The sequence below is a fragment of the Myotis lucifugus genome, unplaced genomic scaffold (assembly GCF_000147115.1).
Source record: "Myotis lucifugus unplaced genomic scaffold, Myoluc2.0 scaffold_31, whole genome shotgun sequence".
In the NCBI taxonomy this organism is placed as follows: Eukaryota; Metazoa; Chordata; class Mammalia; order Chiroptera; family Vespertilionidae; genus Myotis; species Myotis lucifugus.
In genome coordinates this window covers 2,347,783-2,365,759 of record NW_005871079.1, presented here as the reverse complement: position 1 = coordinate 2,365,759, position 17,977 = coordinate 2,347,783, and the positions used below count along the sequence as shown (strand labels likewise).

General features: G+C 40.1%; 1 protein-coding gene across 1 annotated transcript in view; it reads right to left on the bottom strand.

Moving 5' to 3' along the window:
• TMC1 (transmembrane channel like 1) overlaps nt 1–16,555 on the bottom strand; it is a 235,628-nt gene extending 219,073 nt beyond the window's left edge. Inside the window, exons 1-2 of the mRNA XM_023752328.1 lie at nt 16,503–16,555; nt 13,794–13,871 (exon numbers count right to left, since the gene is read on the bottom strand). The gene's annotated coding sequence lies outside the window, so the exon portion shown is untranslated. The remainder of the gene's footprint in view (nt 1–13,793; nt 13,872–16,502) is intronic.
• Nucleotides 16,556–17,977: the final 1,422 nt, after the last annotated feature.

The following is a 17,977-nucleotide window of genomic DNA, read 5'->3' as shown; positions in this document are numbered from 1 at the left end:
GGTCAACAACAGGCCAGTCACATATATAACAGTGGTCCCATAAGATTATAATGGAACTGAAAAATTCCTATGGCCTAGTGAGACTATAATAGTCTTGCCCCCATAGCACAAGTAAGAGATAGTTGCCAAGCAACCTGACAGAAGGAAGAAGTAACCCCACCCATGGAAAATTCCACTCCCTGAACCCTTCACAATCCCACCTTTTCTTTTAAACCCACTTTGTTCTCAGCTTATAACAGCAGCCCACAGCCTGCACCCCAGACAGTTCCGAGGGCCTTCCTTTCCTTTGTGCTGTCTCCCTTGTGCTTGAGCATAAGCTTAATAAAATCTGCCTGGAAATTTCTCTGGAGTTTCCTCTTGATTTCTATCTTGGGGAACTCAAGAACCCCAATACTGGTAACATGCATATCTTTCCTTATGAATCTCTTCCATCTGGATTTCTCTGAGCTATGTCCTTTTATAATAAACCATCTAATAAGTACATTTCTCTGAGTTCTGTGAGTCGCTCTAGCAAATTAATTGAACCCAAGGAGGGGGTCATGGGCACCTCTGATCTATAGCTAGTTGGTCAGAAGCACAGGTGACAACCTGAACTTGTAACTGGCATCTGAAGCAGGGTGGGGAAGTCTTGTGGGACTGAGCCCTTAACTTGTATAATCTTATGCTATTTCCAGATAGTACCAGAATCGAGCTGAATTGTAAGACCCCCCACAATTGGTGTCAGAGAATTGCTTGGTGATGTAGGGACCCCCCCCCAAAAAACATACACACACACACACACACACACACACACACACACACATATTGGAATGAACCTTTTTACTCTGGGACCCAACATGAGCCCTGGTCAAACACCAAGACCAACCAGACCACCCCAGCAACAATGCAGCATCCACCAGACTATGTGGAGCCAATCTACACCCATGATATTAAGTAGCAGCAAGAAGCAATAGCAATATAGTCAGACCTAACAACAGCATAGCCATCGCCATCACCATCTTTGAACTGGGATGCTTATACTATTTGGGGAAGGGGAGTCACTAAAAGAAATATTAGAAATCTTACTAATAAGTTCTATGGGAGTTACTTAGACAAAAGCTCAAGTGTTTCACACATAAGGTCAAGTACTTCAGATGCCCATGGTTAGTTAAAGAGCCACATTTACATTATAATTCAGAATGTAAATATCTGCTCCAATAACTTTTAATTAAACTTTTATAATCTTTAACTTGCCCTTGCCATGTAAATAAAATCCAGCCACTAGCGAATAGAGTAGAAAACACAGGAACTGGGACAGGACACAAAAACAAAAATAACTAAGTAACTTTTTTAGCTTTACCTCTCTTAACAAGGCCAGAAAATAGTAGAGTGAGTGGGTGACTTTGGTTAAGATCAAAATGTTTCATGATTGGGAACCACAAAAAACCCAGCCTCAGGCCCATGTAACCACACACACACACACACACACACACACACACACACACACTTCTCTAAAACATCGGGCATCACATGTCTAGAGATTTTTTTATATACGTCATGGTTAAGAACTGACTCCATAGAAATGACATCTTAAATTCTAACTGGTAGCTAAAGCCTCTATTATATGAGTCAGACTTTCTGTTCTTGTTAGGAGAGTGGAAGGAGAGCAATACATCTTGGTTTATTTGTTTTTCTCCAAACCTACTTATCAGCTAAGGTTACTATAAAAGTGGAAGTTATGGTATGGTTGAGATCTCTGTTTTAAATCACAGAAGATATACTGTGGTTGTCTATTTATTATTGAATTTCATTTCCAGGGACCAGCCATTAAAGCATTTTCTATAAGTTATTTTTCAAATCCACCTGGATCGCTCAGCATCTTCTCTTGCTTTTGGGATAATTTGGGGAAATCTATTGCAAGCAGGTCATGCAGTATGGAATTTTTAAAAATGCAGTTAGTTCCTTCACTGCATTTTATTTTGTATTATAAATTTCACACACTCAACTTAAACTCTACTCTAGCTCCTCTGTTCCACTATACTCTCACACCCATCTGAAAGATAAAAATATATGAATGCTCTCTTTGTCTATTCAGACTTGTAGAGTATGAACAACAACTTTGAAAACCTTGTGGTAAAACTAATCTAACCTGTTACATCATTTAACTGTTGTGACTCATTTTGGGGTAGTACTTCAGGACTTACAATATTTTCTCCTTTGAGCCTTATACAACCCAGTGAGGTAGATAGAAGAGGAACTCTTATGACTCCCGTTACACCATGGAGAAAATTGCGCCTCTCAGAGGCCAAGAGATGTATAAAGCCAGCTAGCGAGTAAGTAGGATTGCTGGCTTGCCTGACTCCCAAGTCTGTGTGGTTTTTACTACGCTATTTTGCCTCTTTCCAACTCTAATGAGGCCTCCACCTACCATGTTTCCAGCATATTCAGCATTTGTATTTTTCTCATTGAACATAAGCCAGACAGCAATAAGCAAAATAGGTAGCTTTCTCTAAATATAAGTAGCATTTAAATCTGTATGAAGATTGCATGTAGCTTTTCAAGAAATACCATGTATATCTTGCAGCCAAAAACTCAAGTATCAATTAATGTTTAGAGCAGGGAAAATGAGTAGCCCAAGGAATTTTTCTTAGATTCAATGGTGAAGCTCTGCCAATAAAACTCTTACTTTTATTGATGGTATTGGTGCTGAAGATTAATTGAAAATATGCTTGTATTTCTACAAGTATGTTTAGATTGTACGTTTTTGCATTTCATGAGCCCAGGTCTTTTTTGCTTTTGTATTGTTGCAGATAAGCACCATGCCTTGAATATAATAAGCATTCTGTAAATATTTGGTTTTGTTGTTAAAGCACTTGACAGGTACCCAAAAGCCACCATAGGTTCTGGTTTAAAGTGGCTAGTCATCATGTCTCAACAGAACACTAAACAAAACTTCGTTGTAGTTTCTGACAGGTACATAGATACAGTTTATTCTTTAATAGATTCACTAACAAAGGTTATTATGTTCACAATCCTATTTCTAACCATAGCATTTGTTGATTAAACTTATTTGTCTCTAACTTATCAATCATTGTAAGTTGGTACTAAACCCGTGTGTGTGTATGTGTGTGTGTGTGTGTGTGTGTGTGTGTGAGAGAGAGAGAGAGAGAGAGAGAGAGAGAGAGAGAGAAGGGGTGAAGAAAATTAACAGTAAGCTTGGATTTTACAACTGTGTGGGCATTTCTGTATTATTCCCTAGCATGGCATCCCCTCATTTCATTTTACTATAAAACAACAATTCTGAGCCAAATATTTGTTTCAACTTAAGACAGAAAAGAAATGCATGCTATTAATTTTAAGATATATTTATAATAGGTTATGTGCAACATGTATATTATATATATGAAATTTTAAGATAGAGATTTATTTTAAGGACTTGGCTCATGATTGTGGAGGCTTGGCAAGTCTAAAATCTGATGGGGAAGGTGGGCAGGCTGGAGACTCAGGAAAAGAGTTACAGTTTGAGTCCAAAGGCAGTCTTCTGGAGAACTAGGAAGTGCCAATGTTACAGATAAAATCTTAAGGAAGTCTGCTGGCAGAATTCCCTCTAGCTTGGGGGACATCAGTCTTTTGTTCTAGTCAGGCCTTTACCTGATTAGATGAGGCCCACCCATATTATAAAGAGCAATCTGCTTTACTCAAAGATTTAAATATAAATCTCATCCAAAAACACTCTCACAGAAGGATCCAGAATTATGTTGACCAAATATCTGGGCACTTCGTGGTCTAATCAGGTTGATACACACAATTAATCATCACAGAGGTCTTTCCTCTGTGTTTACATCCCTAGTAACTCTCTGTGTCCAAATTTCTTCATATAAAACCAGTCAGATTAGATTAGGACCCACCCTAACAGCCTTATTTTAACTTAATCACCTCTTTAAAGGCCTTATTTCCAAATACCTGTCACATTCTGAGGTACTCTCCAGTACCTCAGAGGGCTTTGACATATGAATTTGCAGGTGGGGGTGGAACAGGGGCACTCATTCAGCCCATAACACTGATTACTGCTACCCTTGACTACACTCTCACCACTACTACCACTGCACTGCTCTTCCTTCCGATTATTAACCCTTCCATAAAGACTACTCCAGTTTCAATGTCCTGCATTTCTATAAAGTAGATTATATACACATGGCACCATGAAATTCTCTACCAGAGCTTCTACCAAGTCTGCATACTAGTCCAGCCAGAATCAGTTCATGGGACACAGTTTAGATGGCTATTGGAAAATATCTGATACAAAAATTATTGGAAAATATTTAAGGATACAAAAATTTTGGCCAAAGTCTAAGGAAGTTAGACCAAGAAGATGGGAAAATCCAATACAGCCCATCCCAGGGAAGCTTGGACCTGTTAGTGCTCCCCAACAGGAGAGTGACCCTGCTGGGGGAGCCCAAACATTCTGGCACTAATGACTCCATGGCGATTGTTTGTTTGTTAGAGGCCATGGGGTTTATCACTTGAATGGCTGATCCAGTTTTCTCAGTAGTAAGAACCAAGGAATGTTTTCCCTTTATTTTTCTGATAGGCATTAATGATATAATTGTATTTATCAATTCTATGGTAATCCCTAAAAAATAATTGAGAAATATTGTCAATGAAGGAGTAGGTGGTGAATCCAAGTGGAAAATACTCCAAAAACACATGTACATTCATACCTCACAGATGTTTTAGCAGACAGGGAAAAGAACGGGTTTTCTCTGTTTCATCTTATATTCCATATGAACTAAATTGTGCACACAAAGACAGTAAGATTCCCAAAGATGAACACCGAGTCATGCTTACGTTTGTGTCTCCCCTTGTGCCTCATTCAGTGTCGTTTACATCATCTTTGTTCAAAAACATTTGCTGAGTTTAGTTAAAAGAAGACTTAAAATTCTGGTGATTCTAGGTCTACTGTGGCTCTCTCTCATCCAAAAATATCTACCACGTTTAGCCACCCTGCTAGCGATCAAACAAATCAAGGCCACAATGTAGACTTACCCTGAAATTTGAGTCCATAACACAGTAAACAGTTCAAGTCAGCCCAACAGTCATTATTCAGCCTTTTCTATGTGTCAGATGCTACAGAGCTTACCATCCATTAAGGCAGAATGTGTGCACATGAATATACATAATTCAAAGCAATTTGCTCTATTAGAGATATAAATCATGTACTGGGCCTGGGGACCAGGACTAGGACCAGCAGGAACTGAAATGGGTGTTAGATTATGGAGCAGTTTGAAGGCTGAGCACTACCCTAATCACCCCTGATAAATTCTACTGTTGCCATTCCTAAAGGTTGAAAAGATATGGAGACACGAAGCCTAGACAGCCTTATTACCCTAATAGGCACCGAATGGAGTCGTCTGACAGCACTACCACACTTCAGGGAATAACACCATTTCAATGATAAAAAGCACAATCTCAGCCTCTCCAGAGGATTAGGCTATGAACAGTTATATGCCAATTTCTTTGTATTTTAATCAATATTACTAAAGCAAGTGTGATTTAAAAAATTTTAATGCCATACGCAAGAAGAAAAAAAATATTACAGGGGAATATATACATAACCCTCCAGACCCCTATTTGGTAATTACAAGACCGATTCACCCCACCTTGTTCCCCTTCATCTCTTGAACTGACATGAAAGAAGGAGGGAAAAGAATCAGTGAAAGAGGACTCACAAAAAAGAGCTGTGAGAGAGGGGAGATAAAGAGTAAAACCTGTAGAGTCTGAGAAGAGAGAGTTTCGGTGGGGGTGGATGAGAATGGGAAAGGGGGCAGTCGTTGTGAAAAAGAAAATGTGAAAGAAATGGGAAAATGTGAAAGAAATGAAAAAGATATGATGGTTATCATTTGGATCTCCATCATGACCTCTGAGAGGTACAAGGAAAGAACAGATTTCCTTTTTAATTTGGGGGAAGAGACCAGACTGCCTATGGAACTGTGCTTCTTAAATGCTACACTCTTCAGAGACTGAAACCTTGGGGGCCCCCAATCTATTAGATTTGCAATAGGACATAAAATATTTTGGTTAAGGTGAAATGCAATACATGTGTACCAGACATTTCCTAACTAGCGATTAAACTCTAATTGAACCCAGAAAACTATTTTCTTAACCTAGTGATATAATTTCAAGACAGTGGATATGAAAATGAAACATCTTAGGGATTTTAATTAGGACCTGGGTTTTTGTTGTTGGCGTCTAACTACCTATAATTTTTCCCAGAAGCAAGCTACTTGAAGTATCTAGGTCAGAAATTAAAACCACTCCACACCAACTGAATCGTAAATGCAAGCAGTTAATGAAAGCTTTATTTCTTTACAATCTCTGGAATACATTAGCCAGTTAATGTTGATCCTTTAAAGTGCTGTGTCTTTTATTTATAATAAAAAGATATATGTGTGTTCATGCCACATAAGTAATATACACTGACATATTTACCAAATTAATTTAAGCCTGTAATAATAACAATGCCACACACACACACACACACACAACACACACACACACAGAGTCTGGTGTTTGTTAATTGTTAATATCTGACATCAAAAGTTCCTGGAGTCTCAAAGCTATAGCCCTAATAATTAAAAAACAAACAAAAAACTGTTCACTGCTCAGTGCTCTGGGAAATCTATACCTTCCCCAGTGCAGGCTGAGATTAAATGTAGGTTAAAGTTACTGAGCATTTGCATCGAGACTCAAGACAGTTCTACAACAAGCAACTGGGTAAGTGGGAGGATCACACAATCTGCAGCAGATAAATTCATGTCGAGAGCCCCTGACATCTATAAGATCAGCATGGAAATAGGAATCTGTGTTGTGAATTGCTTATCACCAGGGCTTCTAACATGTCCTCATTTAATGGCCATTATCATAACAACCAGCTAGCACTGCTAGCTCAGAAAATGAGTACCTCTCAGATTTGCATGAACAATAATAATGCGTGGATATGTATATATAATAAATGTAATACTGTGGTGGGGACCCTTGGCAGTTTCACTTAAAGGAAGAATTTCACCCTTCAATTAAATAAACAATACACATAGTTCTAAATACCAGTTCTCCTATTCTCTGAGGAGGAAACCTGAAAATGGGGTGCACCTCTCTTCTTTTGGTAAAGAGTGAAGGAAGGAACTAAGGCTGAGCAGCAGTCCTCACCTCAAATTCTAACCTCGAGTCCATTTCAGGCCCATGCCATGTCCCAAGGAAGCTGGGGGAAAAAAGAGGAGAAGGAGAATGGCTCCAGAATCAACCTGAGGCAGGTTGATCCTGGCAACCTATAGATAGATATGTTGTTTGGAAAACACTGTATTTTCAAATGGAGAAAATTTACATTTTAAAAAAAACAGATTTCCAGCATTTTTGGAAAAAACAGAAAGTCTGGGATCTCTGAGTTCATATGCTCACTGCAGCTAGCTGAGTAGTTCTTGCTACCTTTAGATGGGGCAGGTGTTCTCTAGTTTACCACAATCCTTATCTCTCCCTATCGTCTGTCACCGGAGCCACTTTATTTGTGTGTTACCTGCTGGTCCCTCTGGGCATAAGGATGTACCACACTGTATTCATAGATCTCCTAAAAGCTCCAGACAAAACTGTCTGGAATTTTATGCATTCATAAAAGATTCTATAAGTTCCAGAGCTCTTCTGAATTTCAGGTCTGCTTTAGGGTTGGCTGCCAGGCATGGAACCTTGCCTTATTTATATTTGGCTCTCTCATAGTCCACACAGTACCTATCACATAAAAGGCACTCAGGCCTGGCCCGCATGGCTCAGTGGTTGAGCATGGACCTATGAACCAGGAAGTCACGGTTTGATTCCAGGTCAGGGCACCTGCCTGAGTTTCGGGCTCAATCCCCAGTAGTGGGTGTGCAGAAGGTAGCCAATCAATGATTCTCTCTCATCATTGATGTTTCTATCTCTCTCTCTCTCCCTTCCTCTCTGAAATATATATGTGTATACACACACACACACACACACACACACACACACACTCACTCACTCCGTAAATGGATCATAATAAACTTCACAGAGCTTTGAACATATTCAGTTTACTCAAATCTCCTGGATTGACAGGGGATCACAGGGGCTGTGTTGACATGAAGGTCAGAAACCAGACAACCTGCACAATGGGGGGTAAATGGGTGTAGGAAAAAGGACTGCCTGGTGCACAGCGGGGAAAACTTCCCTCTACCCTCCTAGGTTCTGGGCTGGGCCTAAGAATTAAACTAATAGAAGAAGAAAAACGTGCAAATTTTATTTAATAATTTTATGTGCACATGGGAGCCATTAAAAGGAAAATAAAACATTGAAGAAGCCATAGGCCCAAAAGCTTATATACATTTTAAAACAAAGAACTTTGAGGATGTGACAAGACAAAGGGGCTTGGGTTAAGGACAGTAAATTGTGGGACAGAGAGCAGGAAATAGGTGGGAGAAGCTAATGGGAGATAAGGGTTATTTTAGTAGGTTTGTTTGTACAGGTCCATTTCAGTGCTGACTCCCAATGTCTGGCGATAAGAATGTTCATCTCTTCGTGGTACAGGGAGGGCACCTTTATCACAGGACATTTTATGGCCTGCTTTTAGGTAGAAAGGGGGAGGTCAAAGAACCCTTCCTGAATCTGCTGTTTCTCAAGCACCTCCATCAACATGCCAAAGTGTTATGTTTTGAGTTGGCATATTCTGAACCTCTTCACTAGCCATTAGAAGTCCTGGCTATATTGGTTCCATAAATAAATACCTCTGTATTGCCTACTGTGCGCTAAGTGCTAGGGATACATGAATACAATATCCTTTAAGGAGTGCAACCAGGGAGGATTCAAATAATAGTTTCAGTAAAAGCCATGTGGGCATGTCATTTTAACTTTTCCAAACTCTGTTTTTTACCAGCAAAAGTGAGAAACAGCTGAATCAATGAGATTGCACACTTTTCAAACTATGAAACAGGAGTAAAATATACTAGAAGAGCCTGAGCATGTCCATCGGTCTTTTCAAGCAGATGGACGATACAAAAAAGGAATCTAAGAGGCAAGAAGAGAGAAGTGCTGGCATGATCTAAATATCCCGCCTCCACATGCCAATCTCCCCCATCTCCTTCTCACCTCAAGTCCTACCGAGGAAGGCATGCCTCAGATACCCAAGGACTGAGCAAGGCATTGCTACTGAATCCCTGGGTTACAGTTGCATCCATGGAGGTAAAATGAACTATGGGAGAGAGGCACTCAGCAAGGGACAAGTCCATGAGATTGACGCAAAGAGAAAGTCTATTTCTGTTCCAAGCCCATGCTAGCTAGGATTTCCAAGGGAGGCCAGCTTTAACCATCTGCCAAGTCAGAGAGCGAAAGCCACCTGGCCAGGAAACCATGCTCTTATCCTTTTATCTCTCTGCCCTCCCACACACATTTGACCCTAGAAAGGAGGTGAGCAGGGAGCATGAAGGAGGAAGAGGAGACAAGCTTGCTCCCTCTCCTACTGTAGGCTTCAGGCTGGAGAGCTTTGATATTTGGAGTTTTGACTTTGCATGGCCCTGGATATTGTCAAGACTAAGTTAAAGCTATACTTATCATTTAAAATGACCACAGGACTATTGTTTATCTGACTTAACAGAAAAGGCGTGGGAGGAGCCCAGACCTTTACCTAGGGTCAGATGAAGATTACCCTGCCCCCACGAATAAAAATAAAGGGAAAGTAGGAAACATAAAGATGCATTTGATCAAAACCCACATGTTGTGCACCACACATAAGCACCATATAACCAAAATAATTCTGATAGGCAGCAGTGTTATTTCCTCTTCTTGAAAAGCAGCTTTGAATAGTGAACTCGTGCCGAAGTTGCCATAATTGGCTTTTTCTACTTTCTTCTTCTTAAGACAAAGTATGAATAAAGCCTATTGATAGAATGATAATGGTTATAAGTTATGGCACAGATCTGAGGTTGAACGTCAATGGAAGAGCCTTGACAACAATTTTATTAGGGGGTTGTGCACCTCCCTAGTAATGTTAATTCAGTCACAAACCCCTCCCTTGAAATTTAAGGCTTTCTTCAAATATTGGACGTATGAGCAGTCACTGTATTATGCCTCATGCCTCAGTGCTCAAGTTTCTGTGATCTGTCAGTCAAATGGAATCCTTAGAAGCACCAACTGGCCCCACTTGGCAATGAAATTGAGTGTAGATGGAATCATTATGCTATGCACCAGTGCCCCTATGCCACCCTAATAAAATTTCCAAAAGACAGCCCCCATTTTCCCCACCATCCTACTCAGGAAATTTTAATCTCTTATAGATGAAATTTTTTTAAAAAAGCTTTGTGACTTGAATAAGTCTGCCATTTGGAGTATTCCTAAAAAATTTCTAATCTGCCAATAAGTCATCCTGTGATTAATATAGTGGCTTAAATAGAAATCTGTCTAAATAAATTAGGTTTACTCCTTTCCATTAGCCTTGAAAAAATATAGCCCCAGGGAGACTTAGGTATAAGTTGTGTATAGAAAGCAGGCACTTCTTTTTTAAATTAAGAGTTATAAGGATGGAAAAGAGAGAGGAAATTTCCTTCTCTCCAAATGTACTCTTCTAGACTTACAACCTTGATTTCTTCTTTTAGTTCCCTCCTGCTCACTCCTAGTCTCCAAATTTTATCTAGGACAGTTTCAACATTGATAAAACACTGGGATAAAACTTAGTGTCTACTTACTGTGTTGTTGCCTTGAAGCTATAATGCTTATCTTTTAGACAATTACTGTGGCCTCCTTCATCCAGCCAATTATCAGTGACAGCTATGTTTAAAAAACAATCACTTTAGTGTCATGAAGATCACTGCAAATTAAAGTCAATCAGAGTATTTGCTGAGTGTTTGGTGTCTGTTCATTGTGTGTTTTTCTAAGATCTCCTTATCCCGAAGTTAATTATACCAAACGACAGCAGATTGTCTGAACCTCAGGGGGGATTATTCCTCAGTTTGCATTTTTGCTGTTATTCTTAGAGCATTACTCATGGTCATTTGTTGAAGCAAGTATCTTAAATAGAAGACAAAATTTACAGTAAACATTTTAGATTTTGAGATTGATAATTAACATTTACTAATAGTATTAAGTAAATATGTATACAGAAATATATGTTATTGCATTTTTATCATAGGGGCATACCAACAGGCTTAGAAGAAATTGGAACTATAAAGAGAAACTTTTACTCTATTCATATATTATACGGTTAAGAGAAATATAAGGCATGGATCATGCCCTCCCAGACCACACAACCTAACTGAATGTGTTTGAGTCTTTTGAATTTCAGGGACCAATAACTTTTCCGGAGGGAAAAAAAATGGGAGGGGCAGACAAAACAAAAATGCCAACTTTTTCTTCTGTCCAGCTAAACAATAAAAATTACTAACATTTACATAGTGCACTTTGTGTGCCAGACACGAGTATAGGGCTTTATTTATTTATAGTAATCCTTCTGACATTTTATAAATATATAAAACATGATTAATTATTAATGTCATCAAAATATTATATTAGTAATCTATAATAAAAGTGTAATATGCTAATTAGACCGGACGACCTTCCAGATGAAGCCGGGGCTGTGAGGGAAGCCCAGGTCCTGGGTGCCGGCGGCTGGAGGGAAGGAAGGCCTGCTCTTGCACAAATTTCATACATCGGGCCTCTAGTATTTATACAATTATTTATTTATACATGTGTGTTATCATGCCCAATTTTCAAGTCCACAGAAGCCAATGACCTCAGCAGCCCAGGGATTTGAATACAAGCATTCTGCCCCCCCCCATTCCCCCCCCCCTCCCTGCCCGCCAAAACCCTTAACCATTATACTACCTTACATCAGTTAATTTCCTTAATTCATTAAGTTTATCTTCATACTAAAAGAATAAAGGAGTCAACTAAGTACAAAATGAAGAACTCCAGTTATTGCCCATTACCCTTAGTAGGAGGATAATGCCAAATTCTGGAGGTTGAAATTCAAGGAACTTCTTGGTCTGCTTCCCATATGTTTGCTACCAATAGAATGGAAGTTTCCTTGGAGCTAAGACTTTTTCCACATTGTTTATTATAGCAGGGCAATCACTGGAGTTCCATGGCCTATTATTCTAGGTGTGTTAGTATAATCACAGAAACCTGTCTTTTCATTGGATTCCAGGGCTGAAATAAATCAACCATGACCCCTCAGGTGAGTAACCAGGCTTCTGTGAGTAGGTAGAGAAAAGAAAAAGGGAAAAAATTACCCCATTTTAGAATATAAATGGGCAGGTGAAGATGATGTATATTTATTTCTTTCACCAAGAATGCAAAGCACCTTTTAAGCACAGCTCAATTTGATTTCCAGTAAGTAGTGTAATATCAAGATGTGTGTGTGTGTGATTGGGCAGGGAGAGAGGGAGTGAAAAGGAAGTACAATTCCATTATTTTTAGTGGATTGCTAACTTTTGCCCCATTGAGAGACTTTTTAGCCATCTCTTTCTACCATGTCTTATGTCATGTCTTGGTATCCAATCGACCCTACCAGAGCTCTTTTAGGCCTCTAGGGTACCATTTACATCACTCAGTGCACTTTTGGTACTCTATTCTATAAGTAGACTATACAATGCTATTTAGTTCAATACACTAGTGATATATAACACAGAAGTCTTGAAAGAGTTAACCCCATATTACTCCCCCAACATTTGGCTTAATGCTAGGAATTTACTGAAAAACTGGAGAGAATAGAGCCCAATATCCCATTAACTGGCACAAAATTATGGTGACATAAGCAAAAACAGATAATATTATCTTTCGTATACAAACAGAAAAACTAAGAAGCCCAAGAAGGTTTTGCCCACAGTCCCACAATGAACTGATCTCAGAGCCAAAACTGTTTCCAGGTCTCCCAATGTTCCATCTGGAGCTCTGCCTATGGTTTCCTCTAAATTCCAACTCATGTAGGGAAGGGGCAGATGAAAGTGTGTGAGAGGGCAGAGGTTAACACAAGAGTCCCGTGGGCCCTGCCAAGTCCAAAATTCTATGTCTCTCACCCCCACCACCACCCACCCCCTCCATTTCTCTGAAGTGCAAATGCTGACCTGTTCCACTGTAAACCCTGCTTGAGATTAAACAGAATTTTTAACAGAATCTGTAAAACCATCCCTTCCAAATTTCCTCCCTGGACAGTAGTTACAGTCACCTCTGACCACACCAAACCCAGAAGCAGCCTTTCCACATTTTATCTCAGTTCCCATCAGCAGGCTTGCAACTTCCCACAGTTTATTTTCATCTCTCCCTCGCAAACAAGGCTTCTTGTGAAATGAGAGAAGACAGGGTCAGTACACTCACTCACCTGCTGCCTAGAAAGGAGACACTGCCCAAACCCGGGGACGCCTGCAAAGGGGCGGGCGTGGGGGGAGCGGTACCCGGTACCCAGAGGCAGCACAGCTAATTTGCAAGCAGATACTGCCCATTGGATTCCTTATGCGACCGAATTCTCAAGTTTAAATAACTTTGTACTTGGAGAGGGGGCCGGGAATAAAGAAGGTGGGGGAATTGCCGTGATTTTGCAATCAGTCTAGTAGCCAACCCCTCCACACCAACGTTCAGAATAATAAATAAACTTTGGAGCCGGGTATGAATTTATATATCATCTGGCTCAACTCACACCTTAGCGATGTTTTTAAACAGGCAAACAGGGAAGTGACCTGTCCCAGGCCACAGGACTCATGAGTGGCACCGTCAGTGGGTGAGGGCATTTCAAGTTATAGGAACAGAAAGAGAGAAGCTCGTGTTACCTCAGATCGTGAAGACTTGCTTTAGGATGCACAGGGTGGGCACTTTCCAAGGCAGCATAGCCAGCTGAGCACTGAACACTGCGGGTGCAAAAGGGTAGCTCTAGTAAGTGAGTTGCGCGGCTCCATTTACACACGGATTTCTTTCGAAAATGGGGCCGGCTCTATTTATCCTGAGGTTTCGCATCCGCAGATTCTGCATTTGCAGATTCAACTAACCACGGATCAAAAAAAAAGTATTTTCGCATTCCCAACTACAGGTCAAAACCACAGATTGAAAATACTGTTTTCCATAGCTGTTGATTGAATCCACCGATGCAAGGGGCCAACCTTAGGTTTTGGAGGAGTCAAAAGTTACACGCGATATACCAGCCCATGGCCCCCTAACCCCGCACTTGGTTCAAGGGTCAACTGTATATGCTCTGTCTTCTATTATGGACAATAATTACTCTTGGCCTTTGCTTTTTTTTTTTGTAAGCTTCGGTTGGATTAGGGGTCGAGCCTGCAATCGAGGTACAGTGCCCTTGACCAAATTGAACCGGGGACCCTTCAGGCCGAGGCTCTATCCACTGAGCAAACTGGCTAAGGCTCTGCCTTTGCTTGCCTTTGCTTTTTACTGCTTTTGTTCATAGGGACACATATCTCTATTCTCCTCTGTGCTTAATTCCTGCTTCCCAGGGTTTCTACTTCCTGTGGGACCTTTCTGACTTAGTCTTGTGTGTCTCCTGACTTCTGCTCCTCTCTGCAGTTCACTACCCTCGAATAGACTTACATTCAAGCTCCAAGGAGGAGGATCCAATGGGCTCAATTAGGAACTCTGCCGTAGTTCTGCAGAGCTCTCCCACCAGACCTCAGGGCTATTACAGAAGATGACAATAGGAAGATGTCCTTCCCTGGTCAATCAGGTTAGGATAGAGAGAGACAAAGTTGAACAGTCATCTTTCCTCAGAATGGGGCTTTAGGCATGGAAAACACTTAAAGCATAATAGGTTCCTCCCCAATTAGTACTTTGGACTAGATCCAACATCTCCTCAGTTCTATCGTAGTATCCAGTGGTGAATAGGAAACTATTTCTGGAGCTAGGCTATCTGGGACTTAATCCCTTTACTCTTACTTTCTAGCCAGTTATGCTTAAGGAAAGTTAGGCAACCTCAGATTCCCTATTTTTAACATCAAGAGCATAATATCACCTGTCTTGTGGGACGACTGGGGTAATTTGCATAGAATGCTTAGAAGAGACTCTGACATGTACTAGTAAGTGTTCAATAATTTAGATATTGTGATTATTGTCATATTTTTCCAGCACCTGTAATTGTTTTTTTTTAATCTAATTCTTTGACACTTTTCCCACAAAAAATGGAGTCTAATTCTTCTCCTTTAAATATGGTCCACCTTAGTGACTTGCTTCTAATAGGTAGAATGCAACAACAGTGATGCTGCATGATCTCCAGGCTAGGTGGGGGAAGGCAATAAGAGTCTCTGCTTTGTTGGGATTCCTGCCCTCAGAACTCAGCCATCTTGCTGTGAGGAATCCCAGGACCCATGGAAAGGCCTCGTAGAGGTATTCCAGCAGACAGCCTGAGTTGAGGTCTCAGTCAACAACCAGAATAACCACCAGATATATTAGTAAATAAACCTCAGCTAATCCAAGTCCTCAACTTTCAAGTCTTCCACTCAAGGTCCCAGACATTGTGGTTCAGAGTAAGTAATCCACTCAAGCCTTGTTTGAATTCCACAGAATCTATGAGCATCATTACTGGTTGATTTATACCATTTAGGAGGTAATTTATGTAGCCATAGTAAGTAGAACAGGGGAGTAGAACACTCCTCAGATCAATGATGCTCAAACTTTAGTGTGCAAAAGAGTTCTTAAACACAAATTCATAGGCCCAAGTCCCAGAGATTCTGAAACTTAAGGAGCACCTTAGGAAAGTCTGATGCAGGTGAATTTCAGGCCACACTGTAAAACTCAGCATGATTCAGTGATACCAATAAGTATAGGAAGAAGACATTAAGTGCTAGTTCTCCGTCCACCCTCTTTTCTTTCCTCACTTTCCCTTGCCCCTCAGAGAAGCTGTGGCAAATAAACATGTTTACTAGAAATCAGATTAAGTCCGGAGCCAGCCGATTCTACCGTTTGCTTTCTCTGCCTTAAGAACCATTTCTAAACTCCTGTTTGATCATCATCCTTGGCATATTAACAGGGCTTGGTGTACTTTTTTTCTTCTTCATTCTTTTGATATATGCTGTTAGTGAATTTGGGTTTCCATGGTGTTATTGTTGTTGTTGTTTTACAGTGCATTTCACCAAGAGTTCCTTTCCAAATGCAAGCATGTTCCTAAAGCCATATGACTCATAAAATGTATTTCTCCACCCACCCACCTCAGTCTCTGGCATGATAGCAAATCTTTAACAGATTGCCTTGCATCTAGCGAGATGGCCCTCCATGCTCACCTAAATAATTTATACTGATCCACACTTGCTCAAACTAATGGAAATGATAACGTTGTAAAGAAAGTATATTACTGTGTTCCCAAGCCTATTCACCAGAGGAACATTATTGGTATTCCGAGATATACAGAAAACCTGATAGCTGAAAGTTCAAAAACCACAGATACGAGCCTTTTTGAAACATTTCTCAATAGCCAGCTAAGAACAGCATTTTCTTAGAGGGCAAAGTCTATTACATACTAGATAATGTCAATACTTCACTGACAACGGGGCAGAAATAGCTCTCTCGTTGTATACTGCTGCTGCAAATTTTCTATCAGCCAAAAACTGTGGTTTCCTGAAGTAGCAAAAACCTGAAGAAAAAAAAATAGAGCAGTTCAGAGAGAAGGAATCAGAATAGGCAGTGATTCATGCATCCTCAGGAAGAGGGTGGGTATGACCTCTAGACACCTTTCAACCCTGTTTTGTGTTTTTCTGCCATTCTACCAAAACTCTACTTTATATTCAAATATTAATTGCACCTCTAAAACAATCAATATGTTCTCACTCCTCCTCCCCATTCCTCAATGTTTTGGCTTTAAACTTTCCCCCAGGAAACTGATCAGACATCAATACAAATTAAGTTTAAGTTACTTTATTCATGCAATTCTTTAAGGTAGAGTGAACATGGGTAGCATCAAAGAAACACTCCAAGCCAAATATAGCTCTGGAGTTGAAGTCTGTATTTCACCGTGTAAGACAACACTATTTGCTCCTTTGAAGGGAGAAGAAAGGATATATTCTTGACCCTAAGTGGCCTATTCTTGATCTCTTGCAAATATGAAAAGCTGGTAGCTGGGTATTTATGTACTAAACTCTGCCTCCTCCTCCACATACCATGTTTGGAGGAATCCAGAGGCACTTCCTGTTTGGGGTCATGACCCAAGGCCAGAAACTACAACTTAGACAGAATTAGAGCAACAATATCTGCAAGTGGGACTTGCACCTCCTATAAGGCCTTCCTCTCCAGCCAAGAAACCTAGAACCCAAACCTAGGCAGAAGGCTGTAGGGGACCTGAGGAGGGTCATTAAAGAAACACAGCTCTGTATGATTTCACTCGTAAGTGGAATGCCAACAAAAAGAAACAAACAATAAAACAAAAACAGACTCACAGATACAAACAACAGATTGGTGGTTATCAGAGGGGAAGGAATGGGGAGGAGGATGAAATGAGTAAAGGGCATCAAATATATAGTGATGGATGGAAACTAGACTTTAGTGATGAACACACTATAGTGTATACAGATATTGAATTATAATGTACACCTGACACTTATATAATGTAATCAACTAATGTTACCTCAATTATTTAAAAAAAAAGAGACAGCTTTATTTGTATCATTTATTGCTCTTTGAACTCACAGTGCCTGGCTTCCTTTCTCTCACACACATACACTCTCCTGGGGGTGAGAAGAGTGGCTCAAAAAGTGGATTACAGTTTTTGGAAATAGTAACATCCCTTTCAGATCTAAAGTCAAGTTTATAAGACTGTCAGTAAGGAACCTTGAAAGCTCAACTTTTTAAAATTAATCCATCTAAAAGCTACATAGCAACAGAGGCATAAGCAGGAAATACCTATTTCAGTTTGAAGGAGATTTTGCCAGTTTGCAAAATTACCTGGTTAATTAATTCAGGTCTTGTAGTAATAGAATTAATTTAAAACCAAAATATCCATCATGGAACAGAAATAGATCTG